A 27,222-nucleotide genomic window follows, 5' to 3' on the forward strand; every position below is an offset into this window, starting at 1 on the left:
AAGATATGCGCCTTGCTGTAATGCATACATGGGTTTATTTATGTAGCTGCAAACACAAAGACATCATATTTTAACGATATAAAAGAGAAAATGAAAAAGGATTATACCATTACCTACGAAGTATTGCTGTTTTGCTCTCGTAATTCAAAAAGAAAAAAAATAGATAGTATGACTGTCATTGAAAAAAGGGCATTTTTTTGTGATCTTGTCTATGTCATGAAATAGTTTTTTTGTTGGAAAATAAAATTCAGTTATCAAACTGCAAAAATTTCAAACCCACCACATAGAGTGTACAATTTCATAACACGGGCCGAGGAGATGCCGCGCTAGTGGACAGCCGATTCGCTGTAGGACACATGCTTCTCGTGTTTATACGTTATCACACATTCCAATGCTCATTGATTCGTTGTTATTTTCATTTCCAATTATATTGGTTAACGATGCATCAAACCATTGATTTAAATCATAGTTCGTATAATAAAGGAAAAAGCTGCCACCAATGAATATAATACGTTTTACAGTCGTACGACTTGAAATGTAAATAAATTCACTTGTGTCCGTTTGTGACATTTTGCTGCTGAGAATTAAATGCATTACACTACCAATTTCAACAACTTAACTTAAAACAAAGCTTAAGAAGTACAATGTTACATGCTTGCGGTAGGTACGGGTACAATAAAACTCACCATTTTTAAACAAGTTGAAGTTTTATTTACATTCAGGCCGTAAAATAATAAGGGTCACAATATTGGTATGACCTCTTCTAAATGGTAGTCAGATTCATTAAAAAGCATACTCATTGCTGAATTCATTCATTTACAAATTAATTTTTTTTTTGATTCTGAAAGAATATGTGAGTTTTAAAAATTTTATGTACATGTACATTCATTGTAAAAGTTTTGATTGTATTCGGACAGCTGTGAAGATCGAGTAGCGAACACATGGTTAAAAATACTACATGTACTTAGTAGATTAATTCTCTAATACAAATCGAATTGTCTTTAAAATTTGCATATTCAAGCACACTTAAATAGTTCATACATAAATTATATATAATTATATAAATAAAAACGTCTGTATGCTGTATTATGTATTTGCTGTCTGATTAGGACTGTTCTTCCCCAAAAAGAAGCGCTCTGCGATCGCGTAAAAAACGTTCTGTAAAGTACAACACCTGATTGGAGTACATGCTTATATACATTTTTTTTAAAAATGTGTACGTTTAACTAAGCAAAATTGTAGATGTCATGGAGTCAATAGGCAAATCGAATTCACCAATCAGGCAATAGCAGTTATCTAATGCCTATGACTGATAATTTTACAAGGTAAATTAATACATGTAAATATGAATTTTAAAGCATTCCCAGCTCCCCTGTTAAAAGCTTCCTTTACCTGCATTCTTTTATTAACAATTTTTGTGCACACATTTATTCGGAAATGGTTCAAATTTTGTTACACGGACCCGATAAGAAGATGAAAGGATGACCCCTAAAATTCCTTTCCCAAATATTTCAATAACGGTCTCAAATTTCAAACACTGGTTAGATAACATATAACTTATTTTGTACAAATTTTATGTACATGAATAACAATGTTCCTGTAACTTAACAAAAAATGACACCTTTTGAAATCTAATAGTTCCTAAATTCATCATTAAAATAAATAATGTTAGACGGCCCATGCAGCAAGTTTTTCAAGTCGAGTCTGTCGTTCAACAGCGCATCGATTGTGAACTTTCAGCGGGGTTTACAGGGTGAAACGACCACGAATTTGGACAAAGTTTAAAAGAGATGGACACAAAAAACAGGTGCGATTATATCTTGTAGGAGATAAAAAATGATTAATCTATATTTGCCATAAATACAAATTTTTATCATAAGAATATTTTAACATTTGGATCCGCCGAATATTTCCATTTCCCTTCATTGTTTGGTGCCTGATTTGAAATAACGTTTCGAAGTATAATAAGTTGAGAAATTTCTTTAAGCTGCATGTTCCGATTTGTCGGCCATTACAGTATCAAATAATTTTCCCTGCAAACCAAATGAATGATCTTACAAAGTTATAGACGTATTTACACGGAATTGCTCTCCTTTCAACGTTAGAAATATTCAAAGTAAATAAAAATTAATTTTGGGCATACAACCCCCCCCCCCCCAAAAAAAAAATTATTCCAATGATGGAATGTTTAAAAAAGGAAACCGTTGGGTTTTATCCTCCGAATGATTGGGTTTATTCATTTTGCATGTTTTGTTATGATTATTAACAACGTAGACATCAAAACTATAATGAACAAATGTACACTGCTTTAATTTTGTTTGAAAAGTCATGCCGTATATTTTATGTGTTATAATAGATTATATAAAAAAGACAGATGTCAAAGTCGTTATATAATCATACTAGCTTCGACGTAAGGGGCCAGTTTAATAACGCCAAACTCTTTTATGTCGATTATTTTGTGAATATACAACTTGTCTAATCCGGCGGAGGGGGGTTCTGAAAAAAAATGGCCGGATTAGGCAACATCCAGTTTAGAGGACATTGTTGCAAATTAATTTTAGTATTTAATGCAGGAGGTCCTGATCGTGTATTCTTGCAAAATTTTCCATTGTTCTGAAATATTTTAGATTTCATCGATAGTATTTACGGTACCAATTTTCATTTTATTTTTTTTTTGAAACAATAAATCCATAACGTAATACATACGATGGAAATACTTATTGAATCAAAACATCGTTATTGATTATTTTTCAAACTTCCGATTTACCTGAAAAGTGCATGCTAAACCGTAAATTGTTAAACAAAACATTAAACAGTCAACAGGTGGCTGAAATACCTGATGGCGAGAACTGTTTTGATGCAGGGAAACAATGGATAAATATTAATATAAATGAGAATTTTATTTTAAAAAAAAAATTGAGCATTTTGACAGAATAATATGCAACTCTGTACGTGTAGCCATACAACAGGGAAAACAAACGATATCGGCAGCCTTACTCTCACAGTATCCTGAATCACGGCCTGAAAAAAATTGGGTGATCTAATTATCAAATTTTTGCAATTCATAACAAAACTTTACGGTATTAACTGAAATAAGTTGCTACTTTGGATCTATATTTACAGTTTTTTAAATTAATAGCAACGACAGAAAAATTTGTGGATAATAGAGCATTAATATCTCGCAGAAGGCCGATCGATCGATAAGTGGACGGACTACGGGAGATAACTCTCACTAATTATAAGCAGTAGGCTTTTTCATTGCACTAGACAGGATCCGGTTTGCACAAATTTAAAACAAAAATGATGGGAAAATGTCAATGGGCTGAATAATGTCGTAGGATTGGGCAGCATGCCGTAATACACAACATCCGGATTCAACGAGTTTCAACATGTACATAATTTTTTCATTGAAATATGGCTTAACTGACCGGGAAAACTACTGCAACGTATATTATTGCACACATACTTAGCATAACCATCGTTTAAAAGCGTACAATTATTTTATTGAAAATCGGACCAAGCAGCTTTAACATTAAGATTTACATGTAAGACACTTTATTTGTCATGTGCATGATCATGTGCATTAATTATTTTCAATACCTGCTTATTCTCCACAGTGATCTCCAATTCCATTCACAACTGTTGTCATTCAAAATCACATGAATTAAACAAAATTTTAAATTTTGTGTAGATCTCAACTGTTATGTATCCAAGAAATCTATTGATTTTATCATGTGTTACGTAATTAGGTAATAACGTTTTTAGGGGTCAAACTTAATTCACAAATTACCATTTTTCCTTCGTAAACATTCATAGGATCGAAAACAGATTTACTACAGAGATTTATAATGTGGAATGTTTACATCTTTTCTCAATTCGGAAGTCTCTCCAAATATCTAGCACAATTTTTCAACGTTATCATCCGGGCATTATAATGGCTGATGCAAAATCCCCGTAGACATTTTTTTAGCCGTGTATTGAAACCTGACAAGCTAGAGGGGGCGTTGCAAAAAAAAAGGAAATCTTTTGATTTTTTCATACTATCGAATGAACATCGTCTGAATCAAGAGATATTTACAAATATCGAATAATTTAAGAAAGTGTGTGGCAAAAATATCTTGGGACAAGCTTTAGGTATAATACGTTTATATATCCTTACAATATAATGATTTTCTCATGCAATACCTAACTAGGGATATTAGGGACCAGAGGTAAAAAAGTTTAATCTTTTTTATTTCAATTGGAAGAAATGGAAGTATTTAAAAAGGCAACGTAAGAGAACTTATAAAAAAGCATTACAGGAAAGCATTAATTAGTACTTCACTCCTATTTCCATATCATGTTTTGTTGTCGAAAATTAAAGTCGATGACGTCATTTCACCTTCTAAAAATCGAACGGAAGACCTCCTCGTTGCTCGCAACAAGATCGTGTCTAGTTATCGATATTATTTTTCATGGAAAGCTATAATTTATTGTTTGGAACATTAAACACCATCTGTTGTTTCTCCTTATTGTCCCTTCGAATGATCGTAACGTAAAAACGGAAGTGACATTGCTATAGAAACTTTTACATCCTCGAGGCATTATAACTACACATTATCTCTGAAAGTTTCATAAAAATCGGTTAAAAACTGTTTGAGTTATGAAGCCAAAAAGGAGTCAGAAAAAAAAGAAAAAGTATAATAACTAGACACGATCTCGTTGCGAGCAACGAGGAGGTCTTCCGTCTGTTTAGAGTGTTTAGAAATTCGTCACCATTCTTGATATATCTGAGAAAAAACGTTTTAGGGGCGGGTCCATTTTTCCTTATTTGGGCCACTGTACCAAAGTTTGAAGGTTGCAAGATAAAGGTTGTAAGATAAATATATTTGCTTCTATAATACATTACAAAATATAGCTCGGTAAAGAGTTATAGAAAAAGACTTAAGAGCCCTTTTAGGTCCCTAATATTAGGGGCCAGCCCCTTTTTCTTGGTATCAAATGAAAGGTCATTTAATTTTAAAGACATTTTGCTCAACAGTTGTTAAGAAATTCGTTACCGTTTTTGAGATATCTGAGAAAAACGTTTTAGGGGCCGGTCCCTTATCTCCTTATTGGGGCCGCTGAACCAACTTTTGAAGGTTGCATGTTGTTAGTTTCATCATTTTGAGCATCTTTTATTCTATACTGCATTTCAAAATATTTTTACTTTTTGAGATATAGGTGATCAAAGTTTTGGACTTTTAACCCCTTAAAACCCCTAATTACGTAACACATGAAAAAATCGTTATGCTCTTGGGCTTCATAACTGTAAGATAAACATATTTGCTTCTATAATTCATTACAAAATATACCTCAGTAAAGTGCTATAGATGAAAGATTTTAGAGCTCTCTAGGTCCCTAATATAAGGGACCAGCCCCTTTTTCTTGGTATCAAATGAAAGGTCTTGTAAATATAAACCTTTTTTACATTACATGTTTTAATAGAATATTTTCCAGAAAAGAGATAAAGAAAGAAAAGCACGAAAATTCACGACGTTTTTTTAATCTCAATTTTCGGGTCCAGGCGAGCGTCGGCGCTTTTCAAGATAAAAATGATTTAAGACCTTCATGCACAACTTCAGTCTTTTGTCTAACAACCCTGAAAATTTCAACTTTATATCTGCAATAGTTAAAGAGGAGTTCCGCCGACAAAATACCCCTATAAAAATCATAAAATCAACGATATCTCAAAAACGGAAGTGACGTCATCAATGAAAAAAATTTGCAACAAGGTTCAGATCAATACCTATCAGATCTGAAAGTTTCATAAAAATTAAATGAGCCGTTGCTGAGAAATGGCGTGCACAAAATTTGTAAGAAAAAAAATAATAATAATAGGGAAGAAGAAACAAAGCAATAACAATAAGGTCTTCCGTTGGAAACGGAAGACCTTAATAAAAAGAAACCGAAGAATAACAAGAGAGTCTTCCCTAAAAAGAAACCGAACGAAAACGGAAGACCTTAACAAGATAATGCTCATACTACTTGTCGAGGATGTCAAAAAACTGAACAGCTTTTTGGACACGGAGGCAAAAACGGTGTGCTTGGAAGTTAAAGACAATCACGATCTCTATGCAGAGTTAGCCCTTGCTCAAGTAATACTATTTAACAGAAGAAGTGGGGAAGCAAAGAATATGACATTGTCAGCATTTTCAGAAGCTAGGAAAATTGACAGTGGAGATCCAGATGATGTTTTAAGTACACCCTATGCCGTTTACACCTCAGAGTGGAAATAAAGGGGAAGAGAGGGGGGGATTGCTGTTTTGTTCACAGAAACTATGAAAGAATCAATTAATATTCTCATCAGTATGAGGAAAAAGGCTGATGTCACACAACCTTATCTCTTTTCAAGGCCAAGACCTCATACAAAGGCTCTTAAAGGTACTGCTGCTGTACGGAGATATTCTATAGAAGCAGGTTTGAAAAAATCCTAATTCTGTCAACTCAAAAACGGTAAGGAAGCAGTTAGCTACTTTAGCGCAGGCTTCAAACCTGAGTAAAACATCATAAGACATTTTGGCAACTTTTCAGGGCCAAAACAGTTAAGTTTGCAGAGAGGTTTGTAGACTTCCTGAAAGTGTTCTGAAAGTTTCTTACCTTTTCCACAGTATAAACAATGGTACCATAGAAAGTACCGAGGAATGGACTTCGATGCGATTGATTTTCCTGACCAACGTATTTAGATTTTTCAGATTCTTCCCTTTTCGTAGGTTTTCCTTTGTCAGCTTTAAATTATGCACAGATTGAATTTTGTCAAAATAAAGAAAAACTGTATTTGTATTGCAGAAAAAGTAGACTCGTAAAGTGAATCAAAGAGTAAAAAAGGTGAAGAGAAGGAGGAGGAGGAGGAGGAGGAATTTTCTGACAACACCTTGTTTTTAATAAATGTATATGTGAGAACACCTAAGCTATCTAGGCAGGCAAAACTCATGCTTTCAATGACAGACAGAACCTACAGCTAGCGCGCTGTTTGCGCACTACATGGTTTTCGTGATTGAAGTGAAATGCAGACCCAAAATAGTTCCAAATACATGTGTTTGTGTTTTTTTGTCATTACATTCACAATTTCCACTAAAGCGTCTTCATAAAAAATAATGCAACTTGTATATGTATCAAAGGAGCCTGTAAAAACTGTTTGAGTTGCCTTTTTTTTGTAGATTTACTTACTCCTTTTCAACAGGCTTTGGGATTGTTCTATGTCTGAGTCGGGGTTTGTTGGATTTCGAACAGCCAAGAAGTGATTTATCTGCAAAAAAAATATTTGCAAGACATAAGTATTTCAAGGAAATTCACCTTACATTTAACGAACATAATTGTCATTTTTTATGTTTTTACGATAAAATTGTTTCAACATATCTTACTTGTCTCTTCCTTGGTTTTGCTGCAGGGTCACTTGGCTTCTTTGGGCTTTCCACAGTTATTGAACTTTCAGGGAAGCTTGTGTCTTGACTATAAGTGAAATCTTGTGTGGATTTCGATGGACCCTGAGTGGCATCCAAATCAAGTGACCCCTGCAGAAAGCCAACAAATTGCTTAAAACATGCATGCAACACATGGAATAATTACACAGGTATATTTTTTATTGATGACAATAAATCATGAACCATTTTCTACATGCTAATATGTGTAGTACTTGTAAAATCAGAATTATTATACTGGAGTATATACTGAATATTTAACTACAAAGATATCTATAATATAGAACAAATATTTCATTTTATTAAGCTACCTGTGAGTCAGTCTCACTCTTTATATCTGTAAACAGCAGTTGGGAATATTCGTCCACTAATAGAAAATAATTCGAAATTGACTTCAATTGTGATAAATCCATGTATAAATATAGTATAATTGCTTAGTTGCCTTGAATTATTGAAGTTTCCACTTCTATAAGACTTCTTAATTGTTTGTAGTCATTGATTGGCACATATTTTGTTGTTATCAGCGTTAACTACAAGTTGTCATACAACTACAAGGATGGGGTTATCGTTCTTGGAACTTCCGTGGCTGCACGAAAAAGCGTCTTTTCCCAACTATTACGCTTCATTCTATGACAACCTTGTTTTCATATGTTGTTTTAGATATGTACACAACATTTTGACAAATTATCTAATCGATTGGTTTCAACATTTTTTTTCAAAAACTGAAAGGGAACAAAATATGGTTCACTTAACAACAAATAAATAAATCTGTGTGGCATTGCATTTAATTAGTGTTAAAACTTTTAAAAATGAGGTGTACAAGAAGGACAGTTATCCCTTTAATAGCTTTTAATCTGTAAAGGAATTGTCAATTTCACTCCGAAAACAAATGGTTTTAAAAACAACCATTTCATTGGAATATGATAAGCGAAAAGTTTTAAAGAGGTTTTTTTCTGGTTCGAGTACTACATGTACACACGAGCAATTCTATTAAAATACACGTGAATGTACACTTTTTGGAAATTTTCAACTGTAACATATAACAGTGCAATTTATATTCGGCCAAGAATCTCTTCCAATTTTTTGGTCATCTTTTCCAACCAGTCTTTTTGATTCAATAATGGCAATACATCCATCCCAATCAAAGAGTATAAGTGCCCACTTTTTGGATGATTCATCTACGTAAACAAAAATAATAAATTTGTTAGATAGAGTAAAGACAAAATATACAAACAATTTGTCTGGTGATTTAATAAAATTATTTTAAAGTGACATGGTAACGATTTTGGTCAAAGATTATTTTTCCGATTTTAATGTTTACAATGTTTCAGTGAGGCAATTTTTAATGGGCAACCAAAGTACGAGTGTGAGTAAATGTAAAATACCACATTCAGTCGTAATAACTTTCAGTCAACTAATCTAAATCAATATCAAAATATAATGAACAAGCATACATTTTATAATTATAATTTATAGCAAACGATATTAAAGAGTAACTACACATCGAGATTGATTTGAGCCAATATCCTTAATTTCGATTTCATAAGCTACTATTGAGTATGCAAATATACACATACATATCACATTACATAATCACCATAATATCTGCATTATCTGTTATTTTCATTAAACCTATAATTTATTGCAAAAAAGTAAATTAAATGAGGTGTCAACAAATATACACCATTGTACTATTTTTTTAATTGAATAACATTTTACTGATGTTTCTTTTTACTTTACATCCAATACAGTAACACATTAATAAATATATTGTTCATAATCAACAATAGCAGAAACACTTCTAAATCTGATGAGAGAAAAATTAAACAAAAACATAAAATACACTAAATGTCCTCTAGCTAGCAATTTGGAAGGTCTCGGCACAAGCGCGGAAAAAAATCATGTTAAATACTTTCTCATCAAATTGTCCACGTTGATCTCAAGGGAAAAAAGAGCACTGATCTTTGTTTTCACTTTCTGTTTCTTTTCCTTTGATGACAGCAAATGCTGTAAAAAGGATGTTGTTAAACAATTTAAGATATAAATGAATATATAGAATTGTGGGTGCCATGGTTATGATAATGAATTTATCACCATTTTTCAATTCAGCATTAATTTTTTTTTAATTGAAAATGAGTAGAGCAAGAATGTGAAATTAACCAACAAAACACTTTTCAGCCAAATCTTTTGGAATGATCCCAGCTCTGGTAAGGCCATCCTTTTGCGTTTTCCATTCTTCTTTAAAAAAAAAACCCAAATATACAATATTATGGGAACTCAGAAATCTTCATTGACAAATGCTTTGTAACATATCAATGTCTTCTACTGGTGTTTTGAAATCAATGATATGTTCTAAGTTTAATAAAAAGCATAATTAATTGTAAAACATTTTTTAGATTGTTGATTGTAAATAAAACAAACTGTTCACAATATTTTAAAATTTCGTGTTATATAAATTGTGAAGATTTAGACAGGAATCAAAGATAAATAATAAGTCATTGCTAAAGATATGATTTATAATTATTTAAAACACCCCTTACCAGTTGGCTTGGTGCACAGGTATATGAAGTTAAACGTTTCCAACTCTCTTTCCGTTTCTTCAAGTTTTTTCTTTACATCATGAAGCTTTTTCTCCTTTTCCTTGAGGGCAGATTTATATTTCTGAATTCCATCGTCCATGGGTAATGTTATTGTCTCCATCTGAAAAAGTTTATGATTTAAACAAAAATTGAATAATTGTTACATTCGCATTAGTCAAAGTTTTAATTTTTTCAGGTATGAATATATTACTGGAACAGTCTTACAGCAAAGCAACTATTTATAGGATTAGCTTATCTCCAAAATATAATCACCTAAACCCTGTTATATTTGGGAATATTCACTTATTTTTGAAGCAAATAATAAATAAATATATAAAGTCCCGATGGTAATTATTTCTTTTTTTCTAACGGACCTTTTTGATAACACGGTTGATCTTCTTTATTAAAATTTCTTACCGTGTTTTATTTTACTACACATTCCAAAGTAAATTTTACTGACTCAATAAGCCAATCATTTTGACGTTAAAAGACACGTGACTTAATGGCATTAAGATTTTCCCACAGTGAATAAAACTTTCATTGACTAGATCGCCCTACTTTACTAAACATCCCATGATAAATTCTATTGACTCGATTGGCCAATCCTGCGAACGCTAACGGCTGTTTCCCGCCTACATTTTACTCCAGTATATTTTTTAAACTCCGCCTAATTTTAAGATCAAATTGTATTTCCTGTAAAGTATTGTTTATTTCCAATTGATCGATGATTTATATTAAATTTTTCCTTTTGTCTCTGACGTTAAACCATGCCCCCTTTTCATAAGAGGTCACAGGAATTTTATATAGCAATCACAAAATTAGAAATGGATGGTTTTAATTTTATATGTGATTAATGAAATGATTATTAATCTAAGTAATATTATCTCTTACTTATATTTTATATTTGATAACACGGTTGATCTTTTCTATTAAAATTTCTAACATTTTATAGATTTTATAAAATAACACAATGCATATACATAAATGCATATTTATAAAGTACACTTACCAGTACAAATCTTTTGAAATCGGTTACGCATAATTAGTCCATTGTTGTTTTTCCAGTCAAACTTAATCAGTTTAACGCTGCAGTCGAATAAGGACACTTCCCGCAAGACGGGTTGTCCTCTCAATGTTGCGCAAGATGCAAATCTCGGTTTGGTACACTTATAGATCCAATGACGAAAGGGGCAAGGGGGACATTTCGCACATTGGGTACCATAACAATTTAAAATTGTTAACAGCAGGATAACCGATGCTATCCTTCCGATCTCCATTTTTCAGACTAGGAGGGATGGCGCGACTTTTGATCATGTGATCTGCATCAAAAGACGGACTTTTGACGGACTTTTGATCGTGTCATCTCTTTTGGTTAGATCGGTAACCCATATTTAGGTATCGGATATTTAAAGACACATTATTATTATAAAACCAAGACTTACATGTAAATGATGATGTTTAGTGTTGATATAGTATATGCGACAAACTATTTTCCCTTTAAAACTTTAATGTAAAAACAATTAAAAATAAACTGCAATGATGTATTAGTACAAAGTGTTATCCTTTAATAGTTTTTAGTTTTTAAAAAAGTTTGAATTTAGATTCATATTTAGATTATTATTCTCATTATCATTTCACAACGATATACAGCTTTTTTTATATTATCCCGGGTTCAATCCTCGTTTTGGGCTTTTTAATTTTTTTTTCATTTTATTTTCTAGAACAAAAACCGTTTTTAATACCTTTTCTATCATAAAGTTAATACATTTTGTTGGTAAATAAAGCACAATATTGAAATAAAAGATTTTTAATCTATTAATTATTAATTTTTTTATAAAATAAAAGAACTTTAATGGCTTAAAGGTGGCTTAAAGGTATCTTTAAGGTGGCTTAAAGAAGTTTGAACATTGAGGACCTATAAGTTGCCCTTAAAGGTGGCTTAAAGATAGTCTTTAAGCTGCCTTTAAGCCATCTATACGCTTAGATAAAGCCACCTTTAAGCAACACATATAACTTAAAGGTCGTCTTTAAGCTAACTTTAAGCACCTTTAACCTTCTTTAACCTTAACCTTCTTTAACCTTCTTTAAGAACTTTAACCTTCCCCCAAACGTCATTTCAATGTAACAGTTGTAACCTAAAATGATGTTAGAAACATTTAACTGAGCACAAATATTTTTTAGAAACGAAAACTTTAAGCCGCCTTTAAGGACATAACAGCCAACTTTAAACCACATTGAAACTTAAAGTTATCTTACAGATGGCTGAAAGACCGTCTTTAAGTTACCTTTAAGCATATTTAAGCCACCTTTAAGGAGAACGTAAAGATGGTCATTCATCCTGTGGATGACCTGAAAACTTTAACTGAACAAATTTGTACGGAACTCTTTATACACAACCTGCCGAATTATTTGGAAACTATTTATAGGAAATCAGTTGTAAATCTGAAAGTGTCAGAAATCGTTTAACCTTTTCACTTCTTCATACGTTATGTAAAAAATACTATCTGGATTTGATTATATAAAATGCATATCTATCTTTAATGAAAAAGAGTTCTTTTTTTTTGGGTTGCCGCCTGTGAATTCGCTATACTGAAATTGGGAATTTTAACTTCTGGGCAAGTGAGTTTCACCAGAAGAGCATCATGTCAGCTTCCATTAATTACGATTTCTCTAACTTCAAACATGCATTAAAGCTTAACTATTTAGTTTATTTTCAAAACAGCTTTACTACATGTGATAATTTAAACTACTTTATTAATATAAATAAAGTATATGTTTGACTTTCCTTCCTCTTTAAATGATAATAAATATTCAACCCTTGAATTGTATATAGTATTTACTTTTTGCCTTTTCTTCTCATTTCGGGATATTTTCAAATGGTTCTACATCACCTCTCTTGAGAGAAAATCTACAGTGACAAGTCATATGAATTGCAATAATCACCTTAATTTAGCCAAAATAAAAAAAAAATATTTTTTTATATATCATTATATAGGAGAACCTCCTCTTAAGAAACCGGAATATAAAAATATTCAGAGAGGTGGACATCATTGTAAATAAAGCAAACATGAAATGCCTGCTGGTTTTGCCCAAATGAAGTCAAAATACATGTAATATATTGCATATTTCACAAATGAAGACACACAGAATCATATTAGAGAATAGAGCTATATGTATGTTAATGCAATATAGAAATGGATTTATTACAAACTAAAATATCCATTTACCATTATTAAATCAATAATCATTGTTAATTACTTAGAATAGATTCTACTAGAACTATTAATTATGAATACTCACATAGCATCATCGGACAAGCAATACACTTGAATTCTAACATCATCCTCATTATCCTCAGATAGAGCTTTTACAGGCCATCTCATTTGAATGGGCACCCCTCTTATCTTCCCCCATAGAAACATTTCTATCCTGAAAAAGTAAAGGTAATTCACACATTTTTAACATCCTTAGCCCTAAGCAACATACATTTATGGTCTCACAACACTAATTTTCCGAAGGTTCACGTCAAAACATGGCTGAGGCAAAATAATTCCCGAATTTCCCTTCCTTTTTAGGGGTTTTCCGCCAGCGACAGGAACTGTAGTTTTCTATGAGATAAAAAAACAACGTGTAAACTGCCTGATTTTCCCACTTTTGTAAAGATTCGAGGTCACTTGAATTTTTTATGCCAGCATACTTGCCAACCTTCAACATGTAAAAATCTGGTCATGACCAGATTTGGAAAGTAAAAAATCTGGTCATAGCGCATAACGACATTCACGACATATTTACTATGCATTTCAAAGGTGTATACAACAAAAAATGTGTTAGAATATGTGTGTAATATTTTATTGCAAAGAAGCATTGTAACTAATAGTTGCTGATTTTGAATTGTTTAATACTTCCAATGTTGGTATGTACTCAAAGCAATCGATTTCACTGCTGTTTTTCATCCCCACCACCTCTACGCACTTGAATTTTCCCTCAGGGAAAATCTTCGCCAGGTTGTTCTTGGATATTGTTAACATGTGATCCTGGATTTCGATGAGATTGCTACAATAATTTGGTAATTTTAAACGTCAATGTTGTCAGTAAAAGTTTGAACTATAAAAAATTACGTCAATATATGTAACCTTAAAAATCAGACAATAATAAAAATGATAATATTGATGATAATAGTTATAATATAAGCAAAAGAATAAAACTAATTAATGCACTTAACACCAGCAGTATTCTTATAGTCTATAAGAACGGGAAATGCAATTTAAAAAAAATAAAACGAAAGAAAAAACTGTAAGTAATACCTGGTAAACGATACCGATTGCACCACCCCTTCAAAATGTTCCATCAAATCTGCGCTTTCGTAAGTCTGAAATTATAGACCAATATCAATAGATATAACAGTGTGCTCAAAATTCAAATAACATTTGTCTTATGAAGATATGTTTTTTTTTTTACAATATTTCAATTTCATGCTTTTAGAAATATAGAATTTATTTGATTTTCAAGTAATGTTTGTCTAAATGCATTGATTTTACCAAACAAATTGATAAGATATTGCAATGATATAGTGTATATCCATTTTACCTCAAACTTTGTTAGGGGTGTAGAAGATTAACAACGCTGTTTGTTAAAGTCGTTACTGGGGACTATATTCTGTACGATGTACAGGTCCCCAGTAACGACTTCAAGATCTGTGTCCTTACCCCAGAGGGTAAGGAGAGCAGATCTGCCCTCCATTGCCAACTGCACCTCTCTCCGCCTTGACCCGGTAGAAACTACACCGGTCTCACCAATCTGAATTTGAAATCAAATATGAATATATTATGTACGCTTGTTACATACTCAAAAAGACATCGATGTACATTATTTATACACTTACACTTTTTACTTGGACCGGGCCAAGGCAGAGTCTCGTGCAGTTAGCCAACGAGGATGCATCAGCCATAGTGAATGTAGGAGGAGAGAAGAAATTTGTCCTCATTTTCTTCTCATCTTCTGTCAAGTCAAACAGGGTGTCCATGATCTACAAAACAATATTCAAAAAAACTACACAATATTCCTATAATTCATATAGATATACATAGTGGGTGTGTGTATTTGTGTTTCTTTTGATATGTTTTTAATTTAAACTATAAGGACGTAAATTAAAAACAAAACCAAAAAAAGGCAACTTACGATTGAGTCCGCCTTAAGGGTGTCACGTGGTATTTACGAGCCTATAATGCCTCCCCGGCTTCAGGGACTCGATAAGCGTTTTCTTAAACGTAAAAATGTTTTGGTTGTTGTCTCCCCCTGGACAGTAGCCGGAGCGTAGTATTTTAAACTCCTTCAAAACTTTTCGTAACGGCTTTTAATTGTCCTTATGGTATGTTCATGAAGAATATACACTCTGAGATTCTGAAATTTATAAAAATAAATGCTATGAATAAATAGAAAAAAAATATTCATTTATTGATACAGTTTGAATGTAAATTATGTTTTCTCCGGCAAAAAAGTCACGAAAAGACAACGCAACAATAACACGAGGAAAACACAAAGTTGTAAATCACTGATCAAACATATACCAGACTAAAAGAAACAAGCGTCAATTCTAAATGAATTAAAGATACAAACTTATATAAATAACGCATTTGTTTGCACACTGACCCGTTTAAATAGTTATATACAAAAAAGATACCAGCACGTATTAACAACAATTCTTACTTTTTTTGTCGCCTGATCCTCCATACTTTCGTTTTTTCAGGGAGCCGGAATGAATTTAACAGGTTTATCGTGCAATATATATACATGTAAAAAGTGCTGATTTGGCAATTCTTAACCTTAAAATATAAAAGGTTTTATTTTTATTGGCCAGTTGGATGAAACAGTAGTTTCTGATTGGTAGTTACCAATCGCGCTATTAGTTGTGTTCGAATGGATCTTTGTGAATGACATTCATGCTACGCGTGCTTACGTGGAAAAGTGCTGAGTAGACACTTGTAGACCTGAACATCTTGTTTCTTTGCTTGAGTAAACGCGATGAATGAATTGGCAACATCAATGACCGCTGTAGCGGGCTGTTTATTCCCACTGATTTCTAAGAAATCTAAGAATGCAATACACATATTTATGTACATATAGCATTGACATATTAACATTGCTTTGTAATATTTTACATATCCACTATATTTTATTAAAATTAAAACCACAATGACCATATTTTTAAGTTACAAACAAATTCCTCCATGAACAAACATTGCATGATAATAGGATAGATATGCAGTCACCATGACGCATTTAGTTAAGCGTCGCCTATGTAATATAAGGGTCATGGGTTCGAGTTCCGTTCGGCGTGTTCACATACTATTATTTAAATTGTGAGTGTAAAGTCAATTTTATGAATTTGTAACTGTTTAAAGAAACGAATAAAAATCTAAAATAAAAGAAATCCTTAAAATAAGTATGCAAGTTTATAAGTAAAAAAATAATTCAGGGATGAGGAGACTATTTCGGAAAAAGTTCGGATGTTACGCCATCATTCTTCAACTATTGAACTTTATTGAGTGCGCATCATTCGAAAGAAGATGGTAGGTAGATGACATGTGGATTGTCATTCCGACACTTATAAAATTTTTATATTTTAGTATGGGGGGGGGGGGCTTGATGGAAAGAAAATACTTGTTAGATTGTGAAAGGTGTAAGATGTACTTAACTCACGATCCATTTATTTTCCCATTAAAAGATCGAATTGCAGACGATGATTATCTGTCAAAGTGTCATACCCCGCGATTTAATTTACGGAACACGAGGTCACATTTTTTTAGTTGATGCATCGCATCAAAAAGTGGGGGGAAAAGGAATAAACAGAAGAAAGTTAACATATAAAGAAGAGAATACCTTGTGTTTTGTTATAAAAATACCTGCATATTTTCAACTCGATTTACCATTCGAATTTCATCATCGATTTTTTGGTAACAAGATGGTGCACGTGGGGGCCAAATTTCGATAAAACATTCACACCTTGATTTTCATACACCTTACCAAATGTATGAGTTCTACTTTTGGAAATTTAATGCAGAATATATATTAATTATTTTTATGAATTATTATGCAGAAAAATATAATATAATACCACACCTAGGGCCCCAAAAAGGAATTGGTAAGTGTAATATTAATTAATATAATAATTTCAGAAGGGGAAAGGGGTAATCTGATCTCATAGTAAATATATCCAATATTTTCACTATTTATAAGTTATCTCTCTTTTCTCAGTAAACCAAGAAGACTTAACCGGGGAGAGGACGGTTCCCTTCAGTGGGAACTGTCGCCCATTGGGTTAGATTTTATTTTTATTAATTTTTTATCGCTCACAAGTCTTTTTAATTTAAATATTAAATAAAACAAAAAACTAATTCCAATTATTTCATAAAACTTATAAATATTAATATACTGTTTTACAGTGCAGACTCCACCATCATCATCAATTCGTCGTAGGTTTTAATCTTCTTTTGTTTCGTATTGACTATCAATTTTCATATTCTAAAAGAATTCAACTAAGGGAAAAAATTGGGGTTGTTTTTCAATAAGATTTTATTTTTTTTTCTCAGTTCGGAAGTTCTAGCAATTCCCTTGTAATTTTTTTTTATACACTACCTAAATTATCTAAAAAAAAAAATAAAAAATCCATATTATTTTTAATACTCGCTCTTGTTTCTAATATAAAACTTTTCCTTTGTTTTTTTATTTCATTGCAACGATAGAGACCTCTCAGAGTCCGACGAGATCCCTGTGTAAGTTCATTCACTTAAATTGTATATATTGTCTCTCATTTCATAATTGTTTTGTAGTATTCGTAACGACTTTTTACAACAATTTATATTTCAGATCGCAGGACTGCGTGGACGAAGAAAAGAATTTGTCAATGTGATCTTTTAAAAATGTGTTTTTCCCTTTATCATATATCAATGATTCCATTACGAGAAGATTGGTAAACTTCACTAGGAGGGTTAAACCTCTATAATTTTACGACTTGCGGACGGATCACTACGCAACATTCATGCACGGATCTAGAAAAGGAGGAGGAGGGGACGAGTCAGAGATACCCTTCAAAATTCCATTTTTTTAAATCATATTATAAAATTTCAAAAAATACACCTCGAATCCCCTGGTAAATTCAAATACCTGTCAGACACCCACCCCCCCCCCCCACCTCCTTTCGATTTTTTTTCTTGGATCCGCGCATGACATTCCTTCCTGTTCGTTTTAAAAAAGAAGAAAATACTGAAATCATGTAAAAACAAATTTAATTATTTAAAAAAAAACACAATCTTCTTCTTCTTGGAAGACCTTGCCGATTGGCCCCATCTACTCTGTCCTAGGTCTGAAATTAAAGAGAAAAAAGATATTGAAAAAAAAAATGAAAATTAAAGAGAGAACTTTAAACATTGAATTACCTCTTTGCTGAGCGGAGATTATATCTCCCCCCCCCCCCCCGCAGGCGCCCGCGGTGCTGGCTGTGTCAGAGACCTGGCTGGAGGCGCCCGCGGGGGTGGCTCTGGTAGAGACCTAGCTTGGGGTGGCAGGGGGTGGTGCAGTTTGTCTTTGGGGCGGTGGGTGATCCCTTGACGGGTTTCCATTTCAAACTATGTATAAAACAAAAGACATAAGTATGTATCTATGCTACAAAAATTTTTACTGGGAAACTTTACATGCAAACTGAATTTAATATGACTCAGAATGAATGATTTAAGATTTTCAAAAATATTAATATAAAACAAATAAGTACATACACGTTCTTTTGGAATAGTTTACAATCCTCTACTCCTCCTCCTCACTCGGGTGTAGTGTCTCATAAGCCTCTTCGCTACCCACCCGAGCAAGAGGAGGAGGGCCAGAATCAATGACGTTATACTGATGTCTAGAGCTGTAATAAAAAAAAACCAATGAAAATTGATCTATTTTCTTGTTGAAATCAATACAGTAATGTATTTTAATATAATAAGAATATCAATACACTTTTTTTAATCATTAATTGACTTATTTCTTACATACACAAAACTTTCAGTGTCAGGTATTAATACATCATGTGAAAAAGGAAAATTTCTTGAACATATATAATTAAAACATGATGGAATAAATTGAAAGAATAAAACCATGCAAAACCAATTATTAATCAGATAAATATAAGTTTTAAAAAAGATAAACATAATTATTTTGATTACTGAATGATTGGTGTTCCTGAAGGTCTGGCTGTTAGTCTGAGTAGTGGGAGAGGGGGTGGTGAGAGGAAGTAGGTACCTTACCGAAGAAGTGAAAGGGGGGGGGGGGTGTCTAACACAAGTAGTACTACAGGTGGGGGCGAAGGTAGTATGTGTACTAGCCTGAGTAGTGGGGGGGGGGGGGTAGTGTGTGTGCTGACCTAAGTAGAAAGGACAATGGAACAATGTTCACGAGACTGGGAATAGATTGATGTTTGTGGTTATGCTAGGGGGTAAATACTCAAGTGCATAACAGGGTAGTAACCAGGGGTTGGATTAACACGCGTGTCCGTTCACTGTCAATCGTTATGCTCGTCGAGGTTGAACGATGAGGGATTGTATCTGAAGTAAACGAACAACTAGAAACAATATACATGAGCAAAAATACCAAAGTACTATCCTTCGGCGTTTTTAATGTAACAAGAAAAAAAACAAGAAAACAAACAAAACGAATAAATAACAAGAACACGAATAAATAACAATGTTTATACAAAACCAACTCAACAAACAATGACTTACATTCATCGGACTCCTGGTCCCGCATTCTTGGGAGTGATAAAATGCACTGAAAATAAAACAGAATCATAAATATTTCATCAAAAAATATATGACCGTATTATCATTTCGAACACATGTAATGCAACCGCTATTTACATGTACCTGGCGGGCACACAGCACGGCCGTTAATTAACCGACAGTTCGTGTCCATGTTGGTCCGATCGAGCTGGTCAGAAAATGAAATTGTCGAAGTTACATTCCTTGTAGTCAGCAGTATTTTACGATATTGCGATTGGTCGAGATTGCTTCAAACTGACAGGGGGCGGTGTTTTCTCACGCAGTAGAGTTCCTCAGGATTAACCACCTGTTAAAGAATGAAAGAAAAGATAGACAAAAGATAGACAGAAAAAACATTCCTAGTAGCTAGCAGCAATTTCTACAATATTACAATTGGTCGAGATTGCTTCAAACTGACAGAAGGTGGAATTTTCTCACGCAACCGTGTCCCTTAGGTTAAAACATGATAGAGAATGAAAGAAAAAGATAGATAGAAAAATATTCACGTTCAGGCATCTTTACTCAGACATTTACGTTCAGGTATCTTTACTCAAGCCACAACGCGATTTAAATCTACCCAATCTCCGTATCATTACTCAAACAACACCGATATTCAAATCTAGCCGATCTCCATTCATAGTTTCCTCTCTGTATATTTAAAAGGACACCTTTCACTCCATATCAATTTTCTTTTACTACGCTCGGGTAATTTCTGAAAATTTAACTCGCCATTAAACATCTCATTTTTTAAAGAATGTTTGAAACGATTAGATAAACTGTGTTCGACAGATAGTTTTCCTAAAACATTTTCTTTCTTTCTTTTTCAAAACACGTTTTATATACAGGCTTTCAATCACAACACGTTTTTATAACAAAAGCAGAACTGAAAGTATAGTCATTATAAATTATTGACACCATATCACATACATTTTCAACTTGCAGCAACAACGGAAGACCTAGTTATAACATACATTCGTTACAGACAGGTTGTAATAACAACGTTTATATCTGAGAATTGTGTTAGTATGTTCTATGACGCTTTTTGTAATATTGATTGTTTAGATATATTATAACAACGCTACGTTAGATTCTGGTATTTTTATTTTCAGATTCAAACTCAACTAGATGTTGTGATATATTCTGTGAATGATTCGACATCAAATCTTTTACAAACCAGTCCATAGAAAAGAGGACACCATTACAATACCCCCTGAAAATTTTCGTCACATCGAAAATGCATAGAAGAAGTTCGTACCTAAAATTATTTGCCTTACGTGTTTAGTGATATTTACATTGATGTTTTTATCAATGCAAAATGAAAAGAATCACATTTCCATGTTTATTGAGGATATGGTTGTCGAAGATGCCCCAATGGAGAGATTAAGGACATTTTACCCAGACTCTCAAACCAGTACAAGTGACAGAGTGGTAAAAACAAAAACGAGATACCCTGCCGGGATGCATGCACCTTTTCTCATAAATAACCGAAATATGTGCAGGAAATACGAAAAAATATCTGCTCTTGTTATGGTACACACTTCTGTTGGAAATTTCTGGAGACGAAAGGAAATGAGGAGAACCTGGCTTAATAGTTCCCATTATAGTCCCGAAAACCTGCAGGTGATATTCTTGGTTGGTACGACGAGTAATAAAACAGCGACAAAACTGTTAAAGAGTGAGAATAAAAAGTACCACGACATCATACAAGGTGATTTTGTGGACTCTTATAGAAATCTAACAAATAGAGGAGTGATGGGATATCGATGGATCACAGAAAATTGTATGAATGCAGAAATAGTCATCAAAATTGACGATGATGCATTTGTTAATTTCTTCCAAGTTTTTTGAAGATTTTTCATTCTTAAAACAGCGGAAGCGATTTATGTTTTGTAACAAAATAAATCCAAATTCAATGCCAATCATAAGGCAGCCTTCCAGTAAGTGGTTTGTAAGTGAATGGTTTTATAAAGGGCGTGACACGTACCCCCACACATACTGTAGCGGGTTTGTAGTGTTTATATCTACTGACCTAATTCCAGCCCTTTACCAGGCAGTGTTGACTGCCCCATTCTTCTGGGTCGATTACTTCTATTTATTTGGATTGCTTCCAAGCCGAGTAAAAAATGTGATACACGAAAATTTTCGAGGAAACTTAACATTTATGCACCCAGAAGGCTTGAAATGTTACAAGGAATTGAAAAGAAAGTGTATATATCTTGTAATGCCTGCAAGAGACAAAGAATTGGACGTTATGTGGAAGGCGGTGATTGCAGATAGACACCAAAGCATATACGGAAACTATTATATGAGGGAACGATCTATTTATTAATGTATCGGGAACAAGTAAGATAAACTCAAGCTTGTATTAACTGATAAATAGAGTATAAAACATAAAAAACACTAAAGCCGATCTGCAGTTCAACTGGCATCGTGTTGATTTTGTATGTTTTGTCTGTTTCATATGCATAATTTAGTCAAAAGTACTATTAATTATAATGAAATTGTTAAATACTTCTTGCGAACGTTTCTAAACTCTTTAATATATAAGAGTTTGTAAATTATGCTTTACTTGTTTTTGAAAACTGGCCATTGAACGTTTTCACCAAGGAAAATAAGAGTAGGGTATGATTTTGAGCAAAGAATCATCAATCCGAATTAATTTGTGCTGAAAGTTTCTGCCTTGTTTATGAGTAGCGTAGTGATTGGGGAATTGCTTTATCAACAGCAGTTATCTTTTTGTATCAATCATTCATACATTAATTCATCTTTTTGAATCGTATTGACGTATCTAATAACATAATAAAAGGACCACAGTTATCAATATTTTTTGCGAGATAAGAAGAAAAACAGTGGGCGCATAAAATGTAGAATCGGCAGACACCTGGGTGCACAGGGAGACGTACAATTTCATAGATTATTTTGAAGAAAAAAAAAACAAATTCTGATCGTTATTTGGTTATTTTAGGGCGTGGAAACTGGCTAAAACGTTTTAGAAACGTGTGAAGATAACATACAATCATGCATATATTTTAACATACAATAGGCTGATATTTAAAAAAGGGATAGAGAGATGACCAAGATGTTTTTCAATATATATTTTAGGGGGGGTGGGGGATAGTCCAGAGATATGAAGATTGGTTTAAAGCTGAACATGACTCATAATAAGGGATCGTTACACAGGTATAATTATAAACATAATATATCATTGCTGCAAGGCATATCAATACATTAAGTCACTTATTTCACTTGTTTCTCTGTTCACATGGTTCTATTTGTTGACATTTCTGATCTGGTAATTAGGATTTCGTTTGACCTAGGGTCAAACTTCCTTATGCAGAGCAGTGGAAATTTGAAATCTTATCACTTCAGATGAAAATAGTATGAATTTTGGTATTAAAATAATTTTTCAAAGCTTCATTTTTAATGTATAGATGTATGAGATGGAGAGGTACAATCATGCAAAATTTTATTATATTAAAAAAATTGAACATGGTAAAACTTTTCAAAATTTCTCTGCTCTAGTCAACATGTCAAGAAATAAGTGATTTTCAAAATTTTAGCTCCTCCCATTTCCTTTTATACTCCTGCCTTGGATTTAAGATAAGGATTGTGACACTCGTTTTATTTTCGTCTACAGAATGTTTCACAGTTCAAACAAAAACCACCAATGCAGTCTCAAATCAATGCATTTGCAAGAATAACTGCTTTTCACAGACACAATCATCCCGTAGAGCAAACTTTATGACAAAATGTGTTGCTCAATTCATAGGAATAAGCGAGGTATGAACTATACAACTCAATAGTTTAAAAGCTTTATTGTTAAACTTAGGTTGCAAAAGCACTGTATTATTGATGAAAATATTTAAATTCATTCAAGTTTCTTTACCTTTGTTGATATCCATTTCGCGTATATGAAATGTACTTAAGTGTACATAGTACATGTATCTGCAATATTAGATATCACTTTTTGATTTATTGTCGGGTGTAATGCATTCGTGGAAATTCCATAATGTCACCATAAAGGTACAAAATTAATTTGAGCTGGTGGTGATTACTGGCTATATAAATAGCTTTCTGTTTAAATTTCTGTCGTAATATGGATAACATAGAATTTTCATTAAAAGATCTCAAACAAACTAAACTTTTATTTACACCAAATAGAATAATTTTCCTAGCAAATTTACAATCTGTTTGTTAATAAACCTTCATGAAATGACTTATCCATTTATTAAATTTATAATTAAAATGATAGATCAATGAAATAGCACGGAACTTTCTACAACAGCATGGGTAAATATTGTTAGACTATTATTGAATATCATAAACCCCTGAAATTATCTGTTGGACATTTTTACCACACATAATAAGAAAGATGTAAAACTATATATAACTATATAACTGACAATGATCGCCAACTGGTAAAGATAAAGGTGTAATGTTATAACTTATTAAAAAACGCAAAACAATGTAAATGAGAGATATTTTTTATATTTATATTAATGATTATAGCATTCTGTTGGAGACATTCCCTTTAACGCTTGCATCTTTTTCTGTTTTATCCAAATGCCCAAGCTACAAATACGACTAGGCAAGATCTTTTTCTGTTTTATCAAAATGCCCAAGCTACAAATACGACTAGGCAAGACTAAATGTGAATATGTATATGCAATATGCATGGTAGTTTCTGCATTAATAGAGATAATAAAGCAAATATCGTTAAGATAGTCTTATCATAATCAAATTAAAAAATATTAATCTACAACGATTAGAAAGATCTAAAAGGCAACACGGCGGGTGTGACCGGTCAGCAGAGGATGCTCACTCCTCCTAGGCACCTAATCCTACTTCCAATGTAATGGATGGTCGTTTTGGCACTATGTTTGTATTTTAACCATCACAAACAAACCAAATCATCGACTTTTCATTTTTTTCCCTATTATGACATTTACCTCGATTATGACATGCCCAATTGTGACTCTTCTTAGAGGTCCGTGTTTCTCTATTTTGAATTTGTATTTCGTTTTATGGATTTTTGAGATGGTTGACACTTTAATTTGTTATAGTGTCATTTTTTTTCATTCAGAGTGTAAGATGAATTTCTATATTTTTTTTAGTTTCATTTCCTGTATTGATAATTTTTACCGGGATCAATTCTGTATGTGGGTTTATTTTATTTATCAAAAAATGGGGGGAATATGCAGTCCAGCCTTCCTATTTTCTAACTTTCAAAGGCCAAAACCATGTTGGAAAAAAGAAATATATATATATATAAAAGGTATATAGTAATATCTGGCATTGCGTTTCAGCTTGTCTTCTGCCATATGCAAGCAAAGGGGGGGGGGGGGGGGGAGGGGGAAGGGGTTGCTCATCAAAGCAACAAATTGTGAATTATAGTAAAATATTAATTGTTAATATTTGATGATGACATATTATTAGTAAATAAAATCACAAGTTTAGATTAAAATTCGGTCTGGAATGTTAACAATGAGAACTACAGTGCCATGATTTTTTTTTTTAATTTCATAAGCCAAGTTTTATAAATCTGATGGACGAATTCATTCGTCTTATATAGGGTGTTACTTGCGTGTCTTATGTAGACGCTCGCTTACAGTTCAGCCGTTCGTTACGGAATTCCTTAACAAGATCTGAGTTCAGCTAAGAGATAAAAGTGTTTAATTTATCCCTTTCTTGAGATGAATACGTAGCTGGATGTTTCATTCTTATGTATAGTATAACTGCACTATAACAAATGCATTTATGTGCAAATCAACAAGTCTTGATAAGATAGATCGATCTTAAGTGAAACATAACCCTAAATCAATTTGATGATCATTGAATTGAATTATTTAAAGTGTTTGTCTAAAAATAAAATGTTACTGACACCAGTGGGTCTTCTTCGTTCTCTCCTGTAAACAATTCCTGCAAACACTCATTAATAAAATAGCGGAGTTTATATCAGGGGAGTCTTTGATCAGTTTGAGGAGTCGGATTTATTTACTTTGCCGTCGGGGGTTTGTCACGAAAGCCAGCATTGCTGATCGTACTGTGAATATCATTATAATGTACGTATAATGTACTACGGAAACTAATGCTATAACTTATTAAATAATGTAGACATAAGCGACAAATAATTACTTTTATGGTCATAGTTAAATAGTTAAAATTTAAATAATTGAGGATGAACAAGCAATACATGCATCCACTTCATCAATTATTATAAAATATTGATTGAATACCTAATTAAGGCATATTTATGATCCATAAAAACGATGTGTGCGGTTCAAGAATTGGGTCTTTTTGAGATATTGGATTTAATTATCCAGGGGATATATAAGTTTTTCTACTATTTATTCGCAAATTTGTCTTTGTAATGGTAAAAAAAAAAATTAAGATCAAAAGTCAGATGAGCGACGTTCAAGAATTGAAATATGAATGGACATCATATAGATTACTGTTTATTCAAACAGTATTTACATTTGCAAATATGTTTCCTTAATATATGAACCTATAGAATAGCGAAAACGTTCTAGAGTGTATGAATTTTTTCGTGACATCACTATGATCAAAGAACGCGCTTATTGCTTGGATTATTGTAAACATAAGGTCAAGATCCAGTAAATGAAAGGTGCCTACAAGTTCATAAAATTTAAGATATAAATTCTTTCAATGATGCTTCATTACAATAGCTTTGTTTGATAGGGTGTCCCGGGGCTAAAATGTTTGGTAAACACAATGAAAAATCATGTTTTAAATGGTCATGTTCAATGAAATATGAAGGAATTGATTTACAAATTTCGGAGTTTTTTTTTTCCATTTTTGACTAATAAAATATATCTAGAATGCCTACAGCCCCCCCCCCCCCCCCCCAAACGGAATTAAACAAGCTCTTGACCTCCTCTTTAATTTGATGTCAAATTGAATATAGGTATCGGGATAACTTTTCCCATTATTTTACATAGAATGTCAAGAATTTGTTAAATTTTCTACATAATTCTTTTAAAGCCGTACAGTACGGAAAAAAAGATTCTTGAAATTAATTATGACGTCATAATGGTTCTAGCATCAAAAAAACACTCTAGAATCATTTACTAGATCTTGACCATAAAATCTCGTTTAATGCCCTAATTCATAAAGAAATGGTAATGTAATGCATTATTTTACAATGTAATTCACCCCAAGCCTGATTCCAACTAAGCCGGAAAACATGAACATTAACATTTAACTTGGTATATAAGAAGTATATTATGATGTATAAGTCTTCCAAAATGTATAATCTATTATAAATTTTGCTTACAATGCATTGTTTAAAATTTTGATTCAGTTTAATCAAATAAAGAGCCAACGAACGAGAAGGCAAATTTAGACTTGCTTTTATTTTCTCTGTACAAAATTCCTTTAGAGACGAACAGC

The 27,222-nt window shown here is 32.7% G+C and overlaps 3 long non-coding RNA genes and 1 pseudogene across 3 annotated transcripts; 2 read left to right on the forward strand and 2 right to left on the reverse strand.

The window, feature by feature from the left end:
- Window positions 1-7,182: 7,182 nt before the first annotated feature.
- On the reverse strand, window positions 7,183-8,163 carry LOC105317620 (uncharacterized). The gene is made up of 3 exons (XR_010712314.1): window positions 7,751-8,163; window positions 7,383-7,532; window positions 7,183-7,267 (listed from the first exon to the last, which is right to left on the reverse strand). It is a non-coding gene; the product is annotated as an uncharacterized lncRNA (long non-coding RNA).
- Window positions 8,164-17,127: 8,964 nt separating this feature from the next.
- LOC136274046 (uncharacterized) lies at window positions 17,128-17,791 on the forward strand. The gene is made up of 3 exons (XR_010712316.1): window positions 17,128-17,159; window positions 17,273-17,335; window positions 17,761-17,791. It is a non-coding gene; the product is annotated as an uncharacterized lncRNA (long non-coding RNA).
- A 577-nt stretch (window positions 17,792-18,368) lies between these two features.
- LOC117685994 (uncharacterized) lies at window positions 18,369-20,482 on the reverse strand. The gene is made up of 4 exons (XR_010712317.1): window positions 19,918-20,482; window positions 19,777-19,822; window positions 18,790-19,599; window positions 18,369-18,642 (listed from the first exon to the last, which is right to left on the reverse strand). It is a non-coding gene; the product is annotated as an uncharacterized lncRNA (long non-coding RNA).
- A 594-nt stretch (window positions 20,483-21,076) lies between these two features.
- LOC136274047 (beta-1,3-galactosyltransferase 5-like) lies at window positions 21,077-22,215 on the forward strand (annotated as a pseudogene).
- The last annotated feature ends 5,007 nt before the right edge of the window (window positions 22,216-27,222 follow it).

This window comes from Magallana gigas, chromosome 1 (genome assembly GCF_963853765.1).
Source record: "Magallana gigas chromosome 1, xbMagGiga1.1, whole genome shotgun sequence".
Lineage (NCBI taxonomy): Eukaryota > Metazoa > Mollusca > Bivalvia > Ostreida > Ostreidae > Magallana > Magallana gigas.